General features: G+C 44.4%; 1 protein-coding gene across 1 annotated transcript in view; it reads left to right on the top strand.

The window, feature by feature from the left end:
• Window positions 1-22500, top strand: part of fam135b (family with sequence similarity 135 member B) — a 158328-nt gene that overhangs the window by 4869 nt on the left and 130959 nt on the right. The gene's annotated exons all lie outside the window — the stretch shown is intronic.

Here is a 22500-nt window from a genome sequence, read left to right as displayed (position 1 = left end):
GGCTTGCAGAGAATTAATTGTAGAGAGTTACTTGTGCACAATCCCTGGTGCTGAACAAAAAGATTAAGTATTTTTTTCGCATACTCCTTTGGATTTTTTCTTCTTTAAGTTATTTTTTCTTCTTTTTATTCATTCATTCATTGGCAATGACGTTTCGACCTCTCGGCCTTCCTCAGAATCCTTGCAGAGAATTGAAACAGAATTAAAGCTTATTGTTGAACAGATATATTTGGCCGTTGTCACTCTTACAGAATCGGCACACTTGTGCTCATTTGTGCCATTAAAAAGCCCTATTTCAATTTCAGCTCTGTGGAATAAATGCTTAGCTTGTAGTATATGGAACACAGACTAACACATGGCATCACAGACTAACACATCCATATATTCCTTACCTTTATAGGACCTGCTACTGAACTGAGAAACTTCCATTTATGTACAATACACCTGATACAGTTACAAAAAACATATAGAGACACAAGAGAATGCTATTAAAAGAGTGCTAGTCGCTCAATAAGACACAGACCCTGTTATAACAAAGGTTCTTTACAGGTGAATTTAAACCTTGATACTGTGGTAAATCATCCCACAGAAGAGCCTGGAGTCTTCAATTTTCATTATTAAATGATGCAGGATTGCAGACCGTCTCTGGTTATAACTTAGCCGTTACCAGAATGGTAATGACCAAGTCGTAATGTATTACCAAAGGCCCTGTGTACTGTCATAGTGGTGTCGTAGACGTAGACTATAGGTATCAGAGATTGTTCAGTGACTATTACAGCGTTCCATTGGTGGAATGGCACGCATCAAGGGGCTATGGTATACAGTCTTATAACAAAGTATCTTGGGTCTTGAGTCTAGCTGTGAGGCTATAGTGAGTTTGTCATACTTTTCCATCCGGTCTCTTGAGCCTTCTCCTCCAAGTCATTTAGCCCAAGCAGTGTGAGGTGTGAAGGGTTAGAGATTTCCAGAGCACCCTGAGGGGGGGTTGCTCAGTCTTCAGGACGTGGATCTGTGAAAAGAGGGCAACTTTATAATGAGGTCGGAGGATGATGTGAAATTTAGACATGCCTAAATGAGGATCTTTTCTAGACACCCCTGTGTGTGTGTGTGTGTGTGTGTGTGTGTGTGTGTGTGTGTGTGTGTGTGTGTGTGTGTGTGTGTGTGTGTGTGTGTGTGTGTGTGTGTGTGCGTGCGTGCGTGCGTGTGTGTGTGTGTCTGTCTGTCTGTCTGTCTATCTCTATCACTGTGTGTGTGTGCGTGTCTGTGTGTGTGTGTGTGTCTGTCTCTCTCACTGTGTGTGTGTGTGTGTGTGTGTGTGTGTGTGTGTGTGTGTGTGTGTGTGTGTGTGTGTGTGTGTGTGTGTGTGTCTCTCTCTCTCTCACTGTGTGTGTGTGTGTGTGTGTGTGTGTGTGTGTGTGTGTGTGTGTGTGTGTGTGTGTGTGTGTGTGTGTGTGTGTGTGTGTGTGTGTGTGTGTGTGTGTGTTTGTTCCTGCGCACATGCGTGCGTGTGCGTGTGTAATGGTATTTTTCCCCAAATGAGCTATAAAATATTATTTTGCGACAACACAATATCACACAATAATATCACTCACAACTCAGTGTGAGTAGCCCTCATAGACATATTGTTTTGAGGTCAAACAAAAGAGCTGTTGAGAGGAAAGTTGCTTTCATTTGCTGGATGATACACGCATGCAGGGAAGTCGACAGGGGGGGGACAAAGGGGTCTCTTGTCCCAGGCCCAGGGAGAGAGGGGCCCCAGAATTGGATCCACATTACATTGTATTGTATTGGGTTTGGGGCCCTTTCATATGTCTTTGTCCCGGGCCCAGACAAAGCTGTCAGCTGACCTGCTCGCATGGCCAATTACATCTCCATGCAGTCGCACATGAGGCCCATCAGTGAGTGAACTGAACATCACAAGGTTTTTACTGTGCCTGAGCACACACCAAAAGAGACAAAAGCTATAAAGAGTCGCTGCACTGTTTTCGTAGCGAGAGTGACAAGAGCAATAAAAGCGACAGATTGCGACTGTTAAAAGCAAAATGCAAGCATTCAGACATTCCCATGGCTGCGGCAGTTGTCGCAGAAACACATCATAGCTCATTAGCATTACATGCGCTAGAAATTCAACTACAAAGTGTTTCTCGAGTTGCTCAATCGTAACCTGGTTCTCATACGATGGTTGTTACCAACCATCTGGAACATTGTCAATCACTTCGAACACTCGAACATTGTCAAACAGCTTGAACCTGGTTGGAGAATTCACATGCCTTTTTTTTATTTGAGTACTACTTCATTCACTGACTTGTATATACCCCGCCCCGCGATCCCGCCCCGCGATTCTGATTGGACAGACTGTAAAATATCCGATTCCGTTCGGGCTCGTCTACGATTTTCAGACCCTCGTGTGAGCGCACAAAGTTTAACGAAGATGCACGAAGCACGAAGGGTCTGCGTGAGAGCCAGGCTACTCAAATCGTGTCTTGTTGGCCACAATTGCTTTTGTCTCTTCTGTCACCAGCTCCTCTTTCCATCGCCGCTGACACTCTTGTCCAGGGGTATTAAATTAAAAGTCAATTAGGGCCACTTTTTCAGTTTCCTTCCAGTAAAGGGGCCAAACATAGAATCTGCATAACTGCAAGCAGCACGGTGTCCGTGGCTACGGTGCGAAATAAGCGGATAACTTTCACACGTAATTGCTTTCATTTTATTCTGGCCTCGTGGGGGCCCAGAACTGAATGGGGGCCGCCATTTGAATAGCCCTGCTCTAGTCGCTTGGTGCCATTAGTCCAGTGTTTCTCAACCTTTTGTAGGCGAGGCACCCTTTCACCCTTATCAATTTAGACAAATATGTATTATATTACATAATTTATTTATCAAGAAAGTAGAGAATGCGCGCACATCAGTGGTACAGGTGCTGGACAAAATAAAGTAACTGAAGTAAATGATAGAAGTCCGCAACACTGTTAATGCTCCCAGTGATTTATTTGCACAAAATCATTTATTTATCAGCCACGTTTCCGCGGCACCCCTGAGGGGAGCCCGCGGCACCCCAGGGTGCCCCGGCCCCCCTGTTGAGAAACACTGCATTAGTCCACCTAACCGTCCAGCCGTCCTTATTCCTCTCAGGCCCTTTTGCTGAAGAGTGTGTAGTACATACACAGTTATTGTGAAGGAGGTGGACTTGCTGGCTGATACACACGTGGCCAGTTAAGGTCTGTGTATCTCCATGCAGTCGGACACGAGGCCCATCAGCGAGTAAACATCACAAGGTTTTAGTTTTTTTTGCTTGAGTTTGTTGTGGAAGAAATACACAGTTATTGGGAAGACTTATACACGCACACACACACACACACACACACACACACACACACACACACACACACACACACACACACACACGCACGCACGCACACACACACACACACACACACATGCTTTTATACACGTGCACGCATGCAGACATACAGAGAAGTGAGTGGACGTCACAAGGTTTTAGCCCAGCAGGGCAACCAGCCAGCATTCTCACACTTGAGTTCCTCCCCGGCCGTGCGTTTCCTTGAGCTATAGTTGTGTAATACGGTATGGTAGGGGAGGAACAACTGGAGCAAGACAAGATTCAAGATTAGATTCTTTATTGTCCCATAGGGATATTTGTTTTCACATCAGACTGTTCAGTTCCATCAGGTTAGATCTGGTAGCACACATCTCATTTGCTATAGGTTACATATAGACACCATTTTCACACATAGACACATAAACATCCTCAGACATCCACATGATACAATATAGACTGCTACCTTTTGTAGCAGTGAACGTCACAAGTTTTTTTGCCAGCCACTACAGTAGTCGCACGCTCAGTTTCCTCTTAGGCCCTTTTTGCTTTATGTTTGTTGTGTAATACTGTACCTGTGTTAATTGGAATCTGCTGATTTAGCAGACATTTATCTACTGGATTGTTAGGTATTGAAATTAGGTTGTCCATCACGGAAATCATGCGGTCATACTTGAGAATGGAACATTGAGACAAATGAAAATCGTAAAAAGAAAGGAGTACCGTCGATTCCAATAAAATCAGGAGGTGGAGGGGGGAAACTTATTGCCATAATAGCAAGAGCTAACAAGCAGCGAGCAACAAAGCTAAAAACAAAGCTAGCTTCACAAAACGTTAGGTGGCCTGCTTATAATCTACGTTTCTGAAACAATAAAGCAAGTTTGCCTACCGTTGTAGAAGTTATCCTGAACGTATATGTGTCCATGTGAAGATCCTGTCGTTATGTTAAATCCATTTTATGCATTGCCTGCCTTGACATTGGGAGCCTTCGGCTGTGTACGCGCGCTTTAACTGTCACTATATTTTGCCCGTAATCGCTAGTCTGTTCAATGTAGTTTCTAGTTCTACTGGCAGCCAGGTAAAGTGGCTGCCGATCCTGAAGTATCATCCGTTTCCCTCCTTGGCAAATCATAGACAGGCAATATGATTTACTCGTGACCAATTTTGAGCAATATGATTGGTCAAGCATTCGTTTTTTCAAAACTCCAGAAATTTATGGCTGCCAACTCGACTTGGCACCAGTTTTTGTTTTAGCATCGAGAGACGTGTAGTACTTTGTTTCACCAGATGGTTACCCAATGGGAGGGGGTGGGGCGCTATTTCCCCAGCTGGAAAATACTCACAGAGAGTGACGAGAGTGGAAGGGAATATTAAAATAGGAGACTCGTCGATATACAGAATGTTTTAATGATTAACGGATATTAAAGCTGTTTTTGGGAAAATTAGCGGATGCCTGGCATCCCTTGGCATCTGCGACGACACGCCACTGGTGTAATACGGTAGGAAGAACCGGCAGACCGGCACAAGACTGTTCCTCATGTGACTCCCATAATCTGTGTGTGCGCTGTTGTGCACAACGGCTTCCTGCCTGCTACGGCTGTACGATTTGACCATATATATCATTATCGTGATAGAAAAGTGTCTTCTGCTCTATTGTTTCTGTCGTGAACTTCAATTAATTATTGCAGCTAATATATAATTGAATAACATTTTGTTTTGCCACTAGACATGCATACATACATACATGCCGCTATACATGCTCTAAGTTCACTTAACTGTGAAAAGAAGATTAAAAATATTAATTTTACAAACATGGTTTTGTGACATGTCACAATAAAGAGAAAATAAAGACTGAAATATACATTAGTATGGTATATATCGGGATATATGGCGTTATCGTGATATAAAGTAATCCATTTTGTGATATATGTTTTTTTTCACCACTACCTGTCTGACCCACAGGTTTTTATTTAAAGGGGTATGCCACTATTTTGGGGCTACACGGATCCATTGACTTTCACTAGCTTAGCGACATGCTCCCTCTTTTAACTTGTCTTAAAGCAAGACAACGGCTTACATGAAAAATAAGACACTTTACCACCTTTATAAACCCTGGCCAACGATTTTAACTGTATTAAGCCCCAAAATAGTGGCATACCCCTTTTAGTTATGACATTGGCTAAAAATAGTTGGTCCTAAGTTATCTTGTCTTCTTGGTGGTACACCTACTCAAAATCTCAATGTAGAATTGCAATCAGGTCAAATTGAGGTGTATACATACAGTAGTCTCTCTGCAGATGGGCCCTTCGACGGGCTTATTCATTCCTTGCTGATAACACTCAACAAAAAAACATTGACAATGCAGAGGATCTTATGTAACCTGTTAAGACTTGTTCATTACCATTTTGGTGAGAATCAGAGGCGATTCTAAGGTCAGGTGGGGCCCCAAGGGAAAATGCAAAATAATGAACATTTGAACCAAAATCGCCACCACTGTGGTAAAGTGTGGACTGTTATCCACTATCTAGAGGCTTGGGGGCCCCTGGTGGCAAGATGCGCCTCTGGTGAGAATACAGTTAGAGGCTATGCGCTAAGGGGTTAACCTGGCAGACGAGACTAATATGAACATAATAATATTTATAGTTATAATAATAATCATAATAATCATAATAATAGTCATATTAATAATGTAAGTAATAATAGTAACATACTCGTCAGGCAAAACTGTTGGCTGCTCAGATTTGTCTAGTTTAGTAGGCTATTATACTGGTCTCAATGATACGATCAGCGGCAGAGCGTCGTTGAGAATCTGGATTCTGATTTGTTTTTGGACTGCACCTCATGTGATTCTCATAATATGGGCACTGCTGAGCCTGCCTGCCTGCCTGCCTGCCCCTGCAAGGACATAGTACTACATGGGCCTACCAGGCCCTGACACAGGGGCCCCAGAGCAAAGGCGGGTCCTGTAGCCCAAGCCTCTGGACTAAAAAAACCCACTTCATTATTGGTCTATATTTATGTCCTCAGATTACTATTTTCACAGGGGGGGGGGGGTTCTTGTTGGCTGGCCCAGGGGCCCTTAGTCATAATCCGCCCCTGCCTGCCTGCCTGAGCGGCCGGCCTCCTCCTCACCTTTGGTCAGCTGTGGTCTGGTCTGCTTTGGTCCGTCCCAGCCAACCAGCCGGCCAGCTAGACAATCCCCCCTGTTAAGCGTGCCATTCGCATATAAATGTTTCAGTAGCAGCAGCTTTCTGTGTTCCTGGATTATACTGTGGACTATACAGTACAGTAGCCACAGGTTTCTTATTGCACCATGGTGGGATATAAACAAGGCTGCTTTGAGATCGTTTGAGATGAGGGAAGACCCGTGCTGGGAGTGGAGCTTGTAGTCAACCAGAATAACAGGGCACTGAAAGGTATCGACACTTAATCTTGTTGTCAGTTGTGTTTGTAAAGAAAGCAGGTTGTAGGTAAAATCGAATACTTTGTGTGTGGTGTACGATGATGGCTGTTTATTAGGCGTGACAATTGAGTATAATTGGGCATACGTACCCATAAACAATCATATCATTTTGTAGTGGTGTGGATCAGCACTGCCCTCACGATCCGATTCGATCACGATTCGGGAGGTAGCGATTCGATTCGATTCGATTCTATGCGATCCAATCCAATCCAATTCAATTCTACAATGCATTACAATGCATCAACATTTCTACTGAAAGCAAAGCAAATGTTTAGTCAGTCAGATACTGAGCAACAATTTATTGGCTGTTTTCTGTATCAGTCTGTATCAGTCTTGCAATGTTTTTAAGTGCTTTTATTTAATTTAACATTCATTTGCTCCTGAAATGTCCATGGAAGTGATTGAAACTTTAAAAAAAATTGCCGGATCGATTCTGGATGCCCCGCATTGGATTGCATCGCAGAATCGATCATTGTTGACACCACTATCATTTTGTATCCCTTCAAACAAACTGCAGCCTCCCCGCTCTCTGATTGGAGGCACTGATCTTGTCCGTTTTCTGGGTACGGATTCCATGCTGTCTGTCAGATCGGAACAATTGTGCAAAGCAGCATGGGATTTTATACCTGGCTAATCCTGAAGTATATTGGTGGAACATTTGACACTGCTGAGCGCGACACTGCTTCTCTACAGTTCACCACTTTTTTTCTTTTTTCTTTGGTGCTGACGTTTCGGCACTAGGCCTTCATCAGAGAAGAATATCAAAGTGGCAAAGTTGGCAATGTGTCATTTTCTCTGGTTGTTGTGGGACGAGCAATCAAGCATGACTTGTGCATACTTTGTAGTTTTGGTACTGTTTGACAGTGTTATGTAGCGCTGGTCTCAGTGATGTCAGCCAGCTGCTTGTTGTATTCAAGGAGTTTGGAAACAATTCGTCACTTCCCGCTGATGTCGTCACACGAACCAGACAGACAGCTCTCTCTCTCTCTCTCTCTCTCTCTCTCTCTCTCTCTCTCTCTCTCTCTCTCTCTCTCTCTCTCTCTCCCCCATCTCTCTGACACACACACACACACACACACACGCTCGCACACACACACACCCCAAAATCTCCCTCAATGACTTTCACTGTCGACATTCATCATCGTCAATGCTTATCTTCATGTTATTTGTTAGCCGTTACCAGATAAAAGTGTCCGTGTGGTGTTGTCTCTCTCTCTCTCTCTGTCTCTCTTCCCTCCTCCCTCTCATCTGTCTTCCCTCCTGTCTGTTTGTCAGTGTCCTCCACTTCCTACCTACATTTATCTTGCTCACTATGTTGTCTCTATATCTGTGTCTGTCTTGCAACCAGAGAGGGTAGAGAGAGAGAGGTTCCATTGGCCCATTGTTTCCGGGTTCTATTATTGCAAGGGGGAGGCGCGAATCCCCCTTTAGGCAGACCTAAGAACTGTTCTATTCAATGTTAGGAGTATTATGACACGCCCCTTTAGGCAGATCGGAACCTGGTCATGTTAAGTGCCCATAGCAACCTATTACCAAAAATACTGAATCAAACCAAGATAACGCAAAACACGCCCACTCAATGCAAAAGCGTGTGCTCAAGTTGGGTCTCCTAAGGGGGCGTTGTCCCCTACTTCTTCTTCTCTTTTTGAGGTGTTTGCGCAAGACGTGCGCTACCGCCATCTACAGCGCTAAGGGGACTTCATTGATTCTCAATCTCAGGACTCCGAAGGTCTCCTAACCAAGGTCTCCTAAAGGGGCGTTCACCCGACATAAAGTGGATGCCGTGAAGGAAACAAAATGACGCTTCTTGTTAGATCCACCTTCTTCGCTATTACATTGGCATATCTCTATACCTCTAGAATCTCTGTTGCAACTCTCTTCCTTTGTCTTTCCACATCTGTCTTACTTCCCCTTCCTAATGTGTCTCTCTCACCCCCTCATCTGTAATTTCCATTTCTTATTCTTATACTCATTCTCATTCTCATTCTCTCTCTCTCCCTCTCTCTCTCTCTCTCTCTCTCTCTCTCTCTCTCTCTCTGCTGGTTTCCATGGTGCAACTGTATCCGGCCACATTAGCACCAATTAGCCAATCCGTTTGGCCATGCTAGGCCTATTCAGCCCATTGTGGGCACAGCCATAGTGCCGATGCTTAAGCCAGGGAGTCAAGCATGACCTATCCTATCCATTCCCATTCATTCCTCCTATACTCCCACTGCTGCATTATGGAGGAGGACTGACAGAGCTGTGTAATAAGGGCATAGATAGGCTTCATCGGGACCTTATGGGCTCGGACCCAGAACAAGGACACGCAGGCAGGCAGGCATGCAGGCAGGCAGGCAGGCAGGCAGGCAGTCACGCAGGCAGGCAGGCACGCACAAGGACTTGTGATAATGTCATGCATTATGATGAATAATGACAAGGCATTCCTTCTCTCTCTCTCTCTCTCTCTCTCTCTCTCTCTCTCTCTCTCTCTCTCTCTCTCTCTCTCTCTTTCTCTCTCTCTCTCTCGCGCGCTCTCTCTCTCTCTCTCTCTTTCTGTCTCTCTCTCCCTCTCTCTCTCTCTCTCTCTCTCTCTCTCTCACACACACACACACACACACACACACACACACACACACACACACACACACACATACACACACACACACACACACACACACACACACACACACACACACACACACACACACACACACACGTAACACACACATTTACACAAGCTTTTGAGCACACACTGAGAATGATGAGATGATCCTAATGATTTTCAACCCAGCCAAGTCAGCACTCGCCGTGAAGAAAAACTGTGCTATTGCACACACTGCAGAGCTGCATTTCCATCATGGCTGTGTCGAAACCAAAGCAGCTATTAGTAAAAATCCTTGCATGTGGAGGGAAAACAGCTCGAGTTGAGTAATTGGGACACAAAGCCTGATTGAGTGCAGCTACACACATAGGGTTTCAAACTAAATATTGTGAGTATTGAATATTGTACTGCAGTTGAAAACGGAATATTGTCAGTATTCGGTTTAAAAACAGGATTCGGAATGGTCTGTTTGAGTGGTGAGCATTGTGTTAGAGCGATTTCCGCAATGCTCGGGCAACTGTGGTTGAACGGTTAGGAAGTTGGGCCGTAGATCACAGGGTTTCAGGTTAAATCCCCACCCTTACTAATCCCTTCCTCCATGGCTCCCTCTCTCCCCTTTAGCAACAAACCAAACAGCATTCTGCTCCAGGGGACTGTACACCCAGTACAATATCTGTCATATAAGTCACATATAACAGTGTCAGCTAACCGAAATGTAATGCCATGCAATAGAACACATTTGGAATGAATGAAGAGTTTACATGACTTGTGCGCCAACCCAATGCTGCCAATATTCATTTTAGAATCACTACACACTTATACCTGCAACCCATCATGTCAGGTAACTGACAACCAAAAATGACCAAACAAGTCTTTTACAAGGGGAGAGCAGACAGAAAGTGCTTCACAGCCACATGATTAGGTACTGTAGTCTGGCTATCGCGCAGACCCGGCTGCAGAACCAAGTCGTTGGACGGGCATTTGATGGAGTATGGGGGGCCACCTTGGCAGGGGGTATGGGGAAAATGTTGTATTTCTTAGATGCAATTTCCTGCATTTTAACCAAATTGTGGGCTCAGTTTCAGCTCTACGGAAAAGTACTTTTGTTTCTAAATATGGAACAATCCCATTATTTCAAAGGATCACTGTTCACTTATTATTTCACATTTAGGTCTACTGACAATGTCTAAATAGTGTAGCCTATTCATTCATTTGTTTAGTAGGGCTATGGTGGTTAAGCAAAGGTGGAATTTTATCTTATACTTTATAGTTACTGTATTCAGAAAAAAATATTCATTTGTTGCATATTAATGACCATATCAGCATGTTTAGGTGAATAAGCCCTGGGGGGGCACAGCAGCTTGGCTGGGGGGAGCAATGCCCTCCACTGCCCCCCCGTGGCGCCGGCCCTGCTATCGCGACCAGGGAAGCCGACAGGGGGGACAAACAGGCCACTTTTTTCCGGGCTGAGGGAGAAGGGGGGATTGTGGTCTTTCAGATGAATTTGTCCTGAGCCCGGCCAAAGCTGTCAGCGGCCCTGATCACAACGGCAAAGCTCATTCGAGCAGATTTGTGTTTTGTGAAATTTCATACCATATCACGGGGAGGCCCCGGCTTCTGCGGAGTGCCATTCATCCTCTTCTGTTCCCTTCTGTTCATTGTTTCATTGATTGGAAGGTGGGTGCTGCTGGCTTCTATCAAGCCCATTGTGCAGAAGGTCAAGAGCATAAACAGACTTCGTTTAACTACATTACAGTTTATGTAGGTTATGAAGAGACTCTTGAAGGCTCTTTACGGTCCTGTTCATGTTACAGAGTCAACCAGACTGCCATTTTCCTCTAGGCTGTAACCTGGTTGCAATGTTGTAGTATGTGACAAATAAACTACTCTACTCCTGAGGTGTCAAAAGTAAAAGTACAAGTAAAAAAAAGAAACACAGTTTCCTCCCAAGTCAACCAGTAGACCCGTGTACTTGTCTTACGATCAGCTACCTCTGCACTGGTTGGATCAAGTTGGTGGTGGGTCCTTGTTAGGTTTTCAGCGTTTCTCAGTAACAACACAGTCTATCTATCTCATTAGGTACAATGGAGTAAATGGTGTAACGCCTATGTAATGCCATGTGCTAGTGTTATAATTACACCACAAAAGTACTTTTACTTTTACTTCTGACACCTCTGCTCTACTCTACTCTGGTCTACTCTACTCTACTATACCATAAGTTGTTTTGTACAACGAAACTGGAGAGTGGAGGGCCTGTCGTCACTCCATCCTTGCATGCCACCATCTTCTGGATGGAAAAAAAAATATAGGTGATAAGTATTGTTGTATAGATTATACAGAGACTCAATACTTGCAGACTGTAGTCTTGGTCCATCTTGGCATACATTTCTAAGAACAACCTATATAATGATTATTTAGACTATTCCATATTCCATTCATATGCATCCAGAGGTGCATCTTGCCACCAGGCAAGGCAGGCAGCCGCTAGCCCACATTTTACCACAATAGAACCGATTTTGGTTCAAATGCTCTTTTTTTTTTTGCATTTTCGCTTGGGGCCCCACCTGACCCTAGAATCGCCTCTGTATGCATTACATACTGATAAGTATTTTGAAAGCACAGAACCGTCTAATGCCGATTCCCACGTACTGTAAACATCAATGGGCAATGTGACATTTGCCCAACTCGGTGACAACAACTTGGGGTTCAGCGTCTTACTGCGGGGTCACTAGTTTCATGCCCGCTCACCCCGGGGTTGTTTTTACGTCATTTGGTTCGTCGTTATGACAGCCGACCCTAACCTTAACCCTAACCCTAACCTTAACCTTAACCTTAACCTTAACCTTAACCTTAACCCTAACTTTTTTCAGATTTGTTTTAGTTTGACTCATAGCTTACGGTACACATGTTTGAGACACTCGATGGCATTTTTTGTTCTCCAATCTTCAGTCAAGCTGGTGGTACTCACTTACCAGAGATCTTATAGACAGAGATACGTCATGCTAGTTCTTTTCCGGTATCCATGTGGTGTCAGGTGAACGCCCCTTCAGGAGACCTTTGGTTAGGAGACCTTCGGAATCTTGAGGTTGAGAATAAATGGAGTCCCCTTAGCGCTGTAGATGTCTTTTGCATTCACCTCAAAAAGAGAAGAAGGAGGGGACAACGCTCCCTTAGGAGACCCAACTTGAGCACACTCTTTTGCATTGGATGGGCGGGATTTGAATCTTCTTTATTAATCTTACCTGTTTGCTCTTACCATTACAGGAAACACTTGAAAAATGGACTATGCATGAGAAAAGCATGGGGGGAAAATTGCACAATACCCAGGCAGTTAAACACAGCTAACTGGACAAAAAGAAAGCCCTCCTAGAGCAGGATTTATGTCCGTTATGCTAACCAACTCAGTTTCTTTTAGTGTTGTTAAATTACTGCACACGTCAGAGGAGTTAGGGAACGCATTTTCACAGAGAATATATAGCAGTCAGTATATCAACCTAATATGAGGCCCGTGGCTCTGCTTTGAATTTCCAGTGTCGAGTGCAATTTCCCATCCATGACCATGTCGCGCTTCTGAATGAGAGCCCAGGTAAAGTCATGTGCGGTGACACCGAGCTCAATGCTGAGCATTAGTCTGTCAGGCCGACAGGAGGTAAATGGTTGTAAATATGCGGAAGGAATTAAGCTTTGGTGGTGGTGGTGATGGTGATGGCGGTGTGTGTGTGTGTGTGTGTGTGTGTGTGTGTGTGTGTGTGTGTGTGTGTGTGTGTGTGTGTGTGTGTGTGTGTGTGTGTGTGTGTGTGCGCGCGTGTGTGTGTGTGCATGGTGGCAGGATGTTGATTGGGGAGGTGTGTGTGTATGTGTGTGAGTCCTGCAAGTGCTTCCGTTCTCATTAATTTATTGGTCCATTTCAATAGGCTTTGATAAGCAGACACCCACTCGTAAACATGTCCTCCCACACAGCTATATCCACACGGGCCATTCACATAGAAATCTGTACACACCCAAACACACACACACACACACACACACACACACACACACACACACACACACACACACACACACACACACACACACACACACACACACACACACGCACACACACGTGCACGTAAACATACACGCATGCACACAGGCACGCACACGCTGGCCATTCACATAGAAATCTGTACACACGCAGACACAAACGCAGATACACACACACACACACACACACACACACACACACACACACACACACACACACACACACACGTGTGCACGCACACATACACTCAGACACTCTAGACACACACAAACATCGAAATGCATACAGATATAGACAGCCACATATGTGCCACTAGAAGCTAGAAAATCTTTAGTCCCTCATTCATTCTTTCCCTTTGATAAACCACAGCGCACGCGGATACACACACACACACACACACACACACACACACACACACACACACACACACCACACACACACACACTCAGACACTCTAGACACACACACACACACACACACACACACACACACATGTACGCTTTCCAAAAGGTCGTGAGCTAAAGTGGTCTCCTCAGGTATACACACACACACACACACACACACACACACACACACACACACACATATAAACACACACACACACACATACACACACACACACACACACACACAGACACACACACACGCAAACACACACACACACACACACACATACACTGCTGAGAGTGTTATTAAACTGATGTGGCGTTGGCTGCCTGTCGCTTTGTGCTGTCTCTCTCTCTCTTACTCTCTCTCTCTCTCTCTCTTACTCTCTCTCTCTCTCTCTTACTCTCTCTCTCTTACTCTCTTACTCTCTCTCTCTCTCTCTCTCTTATTCTCTGCTAGCTGATGGAGTTCTGCTCAGTTCATGCTCCTCAAGTATTGAGCTGCAGGCTACACCTTTTCACGGACTGTCCTCCCCTACCGCGCCCCACCACTCTTCCCTCTGTCCCTCCATCTCTTTGTACATCTCTTCATCCTTTTCATTGACTGTCCTCCCCTCCCTCCCTCCACCCCTCCATCTGCCCCTCTATATCTCCATCCAGGGCCCAAGACAGTCATTTGAAAAGCCGCCCTCCGACCCAATACATACAATCAGGGCTTTAAATTACAGTGTAACACCAGCCAACCAGCCAAATGCTGGTGAAAAATCAGTTCGGCGGGTAGAGAAGACCAACTTACTAGCTACTTGGACCCATTAGTGAGCGTGTGTTTGGTTGGTAAGAATAACATACACTTCCCATTTTGGCTGGTGATGAAGGAAGTTAATTCAGGGCCCTGCATACTATGTAATGGGGAGCCAATTCTGAGCCCCCCTCTCTCCCTGGGTCCTGGACAACTGTCCTCTTTGACCCCCCACAGCCCCTGTTGGCATCCCTGTCTCCATCCATCAGTGTTGCCAGATTGGGCTGTTTCTCGCCCAATTGGGCTGCTTTGGATGGCCGTCTGCGGGTAAAAATGGCATTTTGCAGGAAAACCCGCCCAATTTTGCCCATTGAAATCAATAGAATTGGGCGGGATTTAGTGCTTCCAGGCGGGTTTTGAGCCTGTTTTGGGCTGGAAATCATCAGCCTCATCTGGCAACCCTGACATTCATTCCTTCCGTATCCTTCTCTCCCTCCATCACTCCATTACATAGCCTTGTTTGTTTGTTTGTTGCAGTCAACCAGCGGCAATTTGCTTGTCTCCAAGGGCCACAACATGAACAGCCTGGGCCCACAGGCACTGACGGACAGAAAAGGGCTAAATGAAACTCACATTTCATCAGGGCTCTGTGTTTGGTGTGTACACCAAACAAGTTACGTGACAATAACTGCTAATTGCATTGGGGCTGGTTTATTGTTTTGTTTCGTATTTGTATTAATGAACTGTGCTTTTTATAGAAGCTACAATTGCAGCTCAAATGAATTAGCACATTTGGAAGCATTTTCTCTTCAATTATGAATACAGTAGTTAAACATTTGTTTGTTGGTACAGACAATTCCCTTTACTATTCTTGATGTGAAGCACACGGAAGAAGGCACACGCCGAAACGCGTAAAAACACTACTATGCAAGGTGTGGACTCCTTCTTGAAACATTGAATTTAAAACTCGGGCCAGCACCCTCAGAGGCTTAAATAACTAAGAGTGACGCCTGCTCAAAGAAGAAAATTGACGAGCTTTAGAATGACACATACAGTATGACAGGGGAATACAGTGCAAAGTTAACGAGGACTTTAAAGTTACATTGGTGAAACTCTTCTAGCCAGGCACAGATAGATACAGACATGACAGAATAGAACACAGAAGAATATAATAGAACAGAGTAGAGTAGAATAGAATAGAATAGAATAGAAGAGAACAGAATAGAATAGAATAGAATAGAATAGATGCAATCTTTTGTTGTCACTGTATTTACTGCATGTGGACCCTGCACAACGTAGTGCCGTACAATAGTGCAAGACAATAGGACAAGACAAAAAGGTGCCTATGCATGTGTGCGTCTATGTGGGTATGTGTGCGTGTGTGTGTGTACTACAGTATGTGTGTGTTTGTGTTTGTTTGTGTGTGAGTGTGTGTGTGTGTGTGTGTGTGTACTACAGTATGTGTGTGTTTGTTTTTGTGTGAGTGTGTGCATGTGCGAGCACGTGTGTTTGTATGCTTGCATGCGTGCATATATCTGTGTGAGTACGTGTGTGCATGTGTGTGTTTGTGTGTGTGCGTGTGTGTGTGTGTGTGTGTGGTTTGGGAGCTCTGGGTATCGGGTGAGAAGAGGAATACCGGTGGTAGTCCTCCAGCTGGCTCACCTCTCTGCACCACGAGAGAGAGAGAGGAGAGTCGTTTTTCACTCCCCTGAAAGGATCCGTGACAAGCCGCTACCACCAGGTCTATACATTCATCAGACGGCAGTTTATCAAATATTTAATTTGTTCATTACCTCGAGCACACTTTTAATGAATGGAGGATGTGTGAGACAGATGCTGTTTGGTGTATTCCCTGTACAGAGTCCCTGTACAGGGGTGAATTTCTCAAAACCAAAGTTGCTTACTACATTAGCTACTTTGTTGTTTTCAATGCATTTTTCCATTGGAAACTACCGAACTTGCTAACAGGCTAACAACTTCTCTTTTGAGAAACTCACCCCAGTAGAGTAGATGCGTGACAACACTCTTCCTGAATCAACTCCAAAAAGACACCGGGATAGATAGATAGATGTAAATACGTCAGTCGTCCTTGAACAAGAGTAGTGAAAGTCCTCCTCATGCAACCACTGTCCTGTGCCATCGTCCCCATTTTCTAAAGCCGTTGACCTTGGAATATAGTCGTATGGAGGTCTCATGCTAGTGCTACGCAGGTAGGGTACTCTAGAAATACGAAGATCTCAAGATAAATGAGTTGTAGTGCAATCGATTTTTTTCTCTTCTCCTAACTTTGCACACTGCAGGACCGGGCTCTCTAAAGGCAAGGTGACTTGTTGTTCCGTCAGGGGACACATTTCCCTTAAATGAGAAGTCGTTTACAGAATCATTCAGCCGCTCACTGCTACAAATACATCACACAACAACATCGCCGCTACTGACCATAGCAAATCTATTTTTATGTACTCGGTCCCGGTAAAGCCTCTCCCTCAGGAAGTTGTAGTTGTGCTTTTTTTTATTAGCTTTCGCACACCCCCTCCCATCCCTCGACATTTTGCGAGCCGTATTTTATAATCTGGTGTGATGTGATGGCGCTAGGTGGGAGGCGATGGATTGACGGTGGGGGTAATTGTATTAACTGCTTCCTACCGTGACATTCAGTGTCACCTTCCCTGTGTTGTGTGTGTGTGTGTGTGTGTGTGTGTTGTGCGCATATGTGTGTGTTGTGCGCATGTGTGTGTGTGTGTGCGCGCATGTGTGCGTGTCTGTGTGTGTGTGTTGTGCGAGGGTCTGTGTGTGTGTGTTGTGTGTGCATGCTCCAGTCTCACAGAATCAGCCAGCAGTGTTGCCAGATTGGGCTGGTTCCCGCCCAATTGGGCTGCTTAGGATGGCCGTGTGCGGGAAAAAAATGGCATTTATCAGAAAAACCCGCCCAATTTTTGCCATAGAAATGAATACAGTTGGGCGGGATTTTGTGCTCCTTTGCGGGTTTTGAGCATATTTTGGGCTGGAAATCATCAGCCTCATCTGGCAACCCTGTCAGCCAGCAAGGACAGGCACAGCATCCTGAATCCCCATGTGCAGCTCGCACCAGGATGGATGAGCATGTCTGAAGCAGTGCAACGTGTATTACATCTTTTCTTTTCTCTTCACTTCTTTTCTTTTCTTTTCCTTTATAAACCCCGTCCCTGCATCTGACTGGAGAATGAGATTTACAGGCCTGCAGGGAAAGTTAACAGGCACAGACCGTTAACATTTTATGTGTGTGACCATGGTACCAATCATCATAGCACCAATACACACAAGCACATCAGCCACACTGTACCTCTCGGCTGTCTTAACGCGAGCACACAAGCCCAACTGACACACACCATTAAAGTTTTATATATGTGACCATGATACCCATCATAAGACCCAACACAACACAATCATCAGTTTAACCTCTTGGTTGTTTGAATGCTAGCACCAAGCCCAACTGACACGCACCGTTAAGGTTTTATATGTGTGGCCATGATAGCAGAGGCGTCAAAATTGAAATGAAAGTAAATAAACACCTTTTGTGCCTCTATTATTTTATAGGACAGCAGTGAGAAGCCAGGAAATGGTCGGGAAAGCGATAGGGGAGGAGAAGTGAATTAACTTACTGACCTGAATCAAACCCCTTTCCCTGGTGTAAAGTAGGGTGACCAGATTTGGATTTGTAAAAAGGAGGACACTTTTTTTGGGGGGGGGGGTGTCATCGGTGTATGTCATCGGTCATCGGTGTCATCGGTGTATCTGTGTATCTACAGGTATGAAAGTATATATGGATATGAGGTATGATAGTAGGCCTATAAAGTAGCAACGCATCCAAAATGGTCATTTGTTTAAAAGCCACTCGAACTTTTTGGCATGCACATTCATTTGTCTACCATAAATGACAATTAAAATCTCTTCAGTTACGTCTATAGGCCTATCACATAATTTGTGTGATCATATGATGCAGAGTGTGCCTTTGTTACAATCCTAGATAGTAGGCCTAACACCTATATTGGAGTAGCTTAACAGCATAACAATGCAGCTCAATTCCATAGGCCTATTCTAATTTCTGCATTAGGTTTTTAAAAATAGATTCACCATCATGTAGGCCCATCTCAGCCATTCCCCACAAAGATGAACAGAATTGGGCTATATAACATTGGAAACTAAATATAAAAACACAACATTTGTGGTTTTCAACTGAATTGATAATGAAGTTCTATCAGGCTACATATGGCTTTAGGCTTAGGCATTAGGCTATGTTTATAAGACACCTCACAATTTACCCCTCCACTGTCATCCATTAGGCCTATTTAAATAGGCTATTTGTAGTGGCATGGTGCTCAGAGATTAGCAATGGGCACTGCAGCCATTAAGAGAGGAACTGGAGTTTTACCTACCATTAATAAGATAACCCATACAGCGTTATCAATAACTGCAAAGGCAATAGACAGAAGAAGAAGCTGATGAAGAAGAAGCTTAATTTCTTAACTCAGGAATGAGTCCTTCTAGCTCCGAGAAATTGCTTTTGCAAATAACTTGCAAATGTCAGATCATGAAAGAATTTTTAGGCTAAGTCTTGTGACAAGGTGTAACAAAACTTGTACCTCCCTAAATGATGGATTTGGTGGTGTTACTAGGCATAGGCCTACTCCTGTGTTAGATTACCTTCATACCTGGCTTCACACGCGGGATTTTTTTTTCAACTCCACCGCGAACGTGCATTTGCGTTTCTATCGGCATTGCAGTCCGTCGAACCGGCGGACAGATGCGCTTTCGCTTGTAAACATGGGGCGCACTGGCTAGTCCCCTAGGCTACTTCTTTCGGACACATGGTGCGAAGTGGCTAGATTTGATGAGAAGGGCGTGACTAATTTGTGAACGGTAGAGAGAAACCTGGAGTGGAGTCAAATGGAACGGAGTGAAAATTACAGTGCATATGAATTAGGTCTATATTTCAGGCAGTCCAATAAAATCCCGGACATTTCTGAAATTCCCCCCGGACTTTTTTTTAGGTCTCAAAAGTAGGACATGTCCGGGGAAAACCGGACGTCTGGTCACCCTAACAGTGTAAAGCCTCATTCACACACATAGCTACTAGTTACTCGCCCAGCGAGTGAAGTCAACCGAATGTCTATGTGTTCCAGCGAGGCGAGTTGGTGAGAAGGTGAGGAGTGTACAAGCGATGCAATGTGGGCGGGCTCTGAGTAAAAAAATATTTTAACTTTGAGCGAGGCGAGTAAGCGAGTACCCAATTGAAATGCAGAGTTTGTCACTGCTCGCTTGTGCATTGGCAGTTAAGCCATGGGATTGTTTAGCGAACGTTCCATGAGCGAGTGGCGAATAGGCGAGTGAGTTAGAAGCGAGTATTGTATGTGAACGTAACTTTACAGTTTGAGACAAGTCCATGGTCACAACTGCCATAGTCATGGATCATGTTTTCTAGCTTGTAGATAACCAAAGCCAGCAAAGCTACAGTATATTTGGGCATCATTGTTGTACAAAAGTTTTAAAAGCAATAAGCAGCATAAATTAATAGCAATAAGCAGTTCTGGGATGTTGTGCTTGTTTGCCTAGTTCCAAAAATGGCATGGGGATTCACTAGCCATGTAAAACCTGCTTTATACTATAGTAGGTACAATCTTACCAACAAATCATAAACAGAGGGAGTTTTTGTCTGGTTTACCAAGCTAGGAATTCACAATTCCGCATTTGGCTTTACAATATTGGCCAAAAGACCAAATGTCGCAGGCAACATGTGTCAGAAATAACAATTAATGTATGCCGACATGTCTTTTTGACTATTTGATTGATGAATACAGCCTCGGTTAATCTTGGTTAACCCCTGTGTTGGGTAGCCATTTTAAGACCTCTGAGTGAGTTCAACATATTGCATTATAAATGGTCTTCTTGTAAAACGCTCTGTGGGCCAGAGGTTTTAACCAATTATTACCAAAAGTCTTATTAAAGTTTATGTTATTTATATTTGTTATTATTTTATCTTATATCCACACTTACTTATTAGGCCTACTAATCATGAAATTGTTAAGTGGCTATGTAAAGTAAAGACCATGCCTATGGTGATACCATAGCCTGGCAACGCCATCCTTACTCCAACCAAAGATTTTTGCTCTGCACCTAGTCTGGCGAAACCCTCCTTGCTCGGTTCGCTCACTGTTTAACCAATCAGCTAACAGTTGAGAGTGTTGTCAGCTTTCGCCCAGGCTAGTGATTGCACATAGTAAATCAAAATTGGATTGAAGTAGGCTATTCAAAATGGTCTATGTCAGATGTCTTTGAAGTAGGGTATATTTTTAGCTGAGTTTGGTAGGTGCTTGTGCATGGATTTAACTGTAAATAACACATTAGTTTGATTGGGATTAAATATGCTGCAGACGGGATTACTGGTTCCTTTTAAGGATTATTATCCGAGCCTTTGACATGTTTTAGCAGGGTCATGTCTACTGAAATAAGAAAACATTTCTGTAGAACGTGAAGAATATGAACATTTTGGGAAACAAAAACAATACTGTTGTACGTAGTCTCTAAATGTATTACACATAGGACCACAACAGAACCATGGAAACGATGTTGTGTTACATACAGTAGCAACCTATTCCTGCTAAAAGAGATTGTACTTCTTTCCACAATACATATCTTGTCAAGAATGCCTCACCGTGCGGTCACACCGCCGGCATTGAACGTGTGGAAAGATGCGGAAGTAATTGACTTTGTATGGGAGAGCAGGCGGCAGAAGCGTTAAAAGCCGCAAAGCGTGTCTAGAGTTAAAAGCGTCAAAAGCAGAGGGCGTCAAAAGTTGAACTTCATCTAAAAATATGTAATGAGCTCGGCGGCAGGCGTCAGCCAATGTAATGTTTGCATTTTTCTAAACACGAGCTTCGGTTGGTCGAGATTCTCGGTCGAACGCTTCAGGTTGAATCTTTTGCCTCGTTCAACGCCCCTGACCTGTGCTTTTCAGGCAGGAGTCAGCAGCGTTTTAGCTCTTTCAACACCGGCGGTGTGACCGCAGCATCAGGCAGAGACCGGTTCCCATGCTGTCTCCTATCTGTGCTATCTGCAGTGTTGTCTGACCAGTCTGCAAAGTCCTGTGATGTCCTGAGAATCTGAGGTCTCTTACCTGCACAGAGAAAAAATAAATCAGAGCACATCAGTATGAAGCGGGTGTTTTCAGCTCCCCCTTCTCCCAACAGTTTCCACCTGCTCCTATCGTTGAGCATTCCCCCTGTAGATTGGGGGTATATAGTAGGCTATATGGGCAAGATGGCTGAATGCCAATGGCAATCCGCAAATGCAGCACCAGTCGCATCAGTATTGGTAGTGGTTGTGTGTCCAAAATGGAAGGTCACAGGGAGTCAAGAGTTTGGGAATGGAGCCAAAGGTCAAGTCAATCTCGACCTTGAAGAAATTGAGTAGAATGTGTGATAGGTATAGGGCCGCTGACAACTTTGGCCAGGCCAAGGGCGAAGTCATCTGAAACGCACCACCACCCTTCCACTCAATATATAGAATGTACTGAGATCCCAATTCTTCCCAAAGCCTCCACCCACCTCCGGGCGATGAGACAACTGGTTGTCCTGTCCATCACAAACCTTAGAATTTGTATTGCTGAAAATGCTTTGAGATATCACCCACGGCCTGACCACTTGTCATTTAAGACAAGAATAACATTTCTCCTGCGTCATGCTGTGAGGGATATCCTCTGAAGTTCACACAGCTAGCAACCAAAATGATCGCCACCCGCTCCAATCAATCCTCCACAGACTCTTTTCCCACCTCTAATACAGTATATTGGCCTGGTGTGCCCTTTTCAAAGCATTGTTTTGGACACAAAGGCATCTCTCTCGGTTGCCAAATACAGTTTGTTGATAGGTCCCCTAGTGGACTCCTACGTAGAATTACTCTGGTTGTCTTGCACCAGGTCTGGGTGGTCTGTT

The sequence above is a fragment of the Engraulis encrasicolus genome, chromosome 20, assembly GCF_034702125.1.
Source record: "Engraulis encrasicolus isolate BLACKSEA-1 chromosome 20, IST_EnEncr_1.0, whole genome shotgun sequence".
Lineage (NCBI taxonomy): Eukaryota > Metazoa > Chordata > Actinopteri > Clupeiformes > Engraulidae > Engraulis > Engraulis encrasicolus.
The sequence above is the reverse complement of the archived record's forward strand: the minus strand, read 5'-3'. Positions and strand labels throughout refer to the sequence as shown.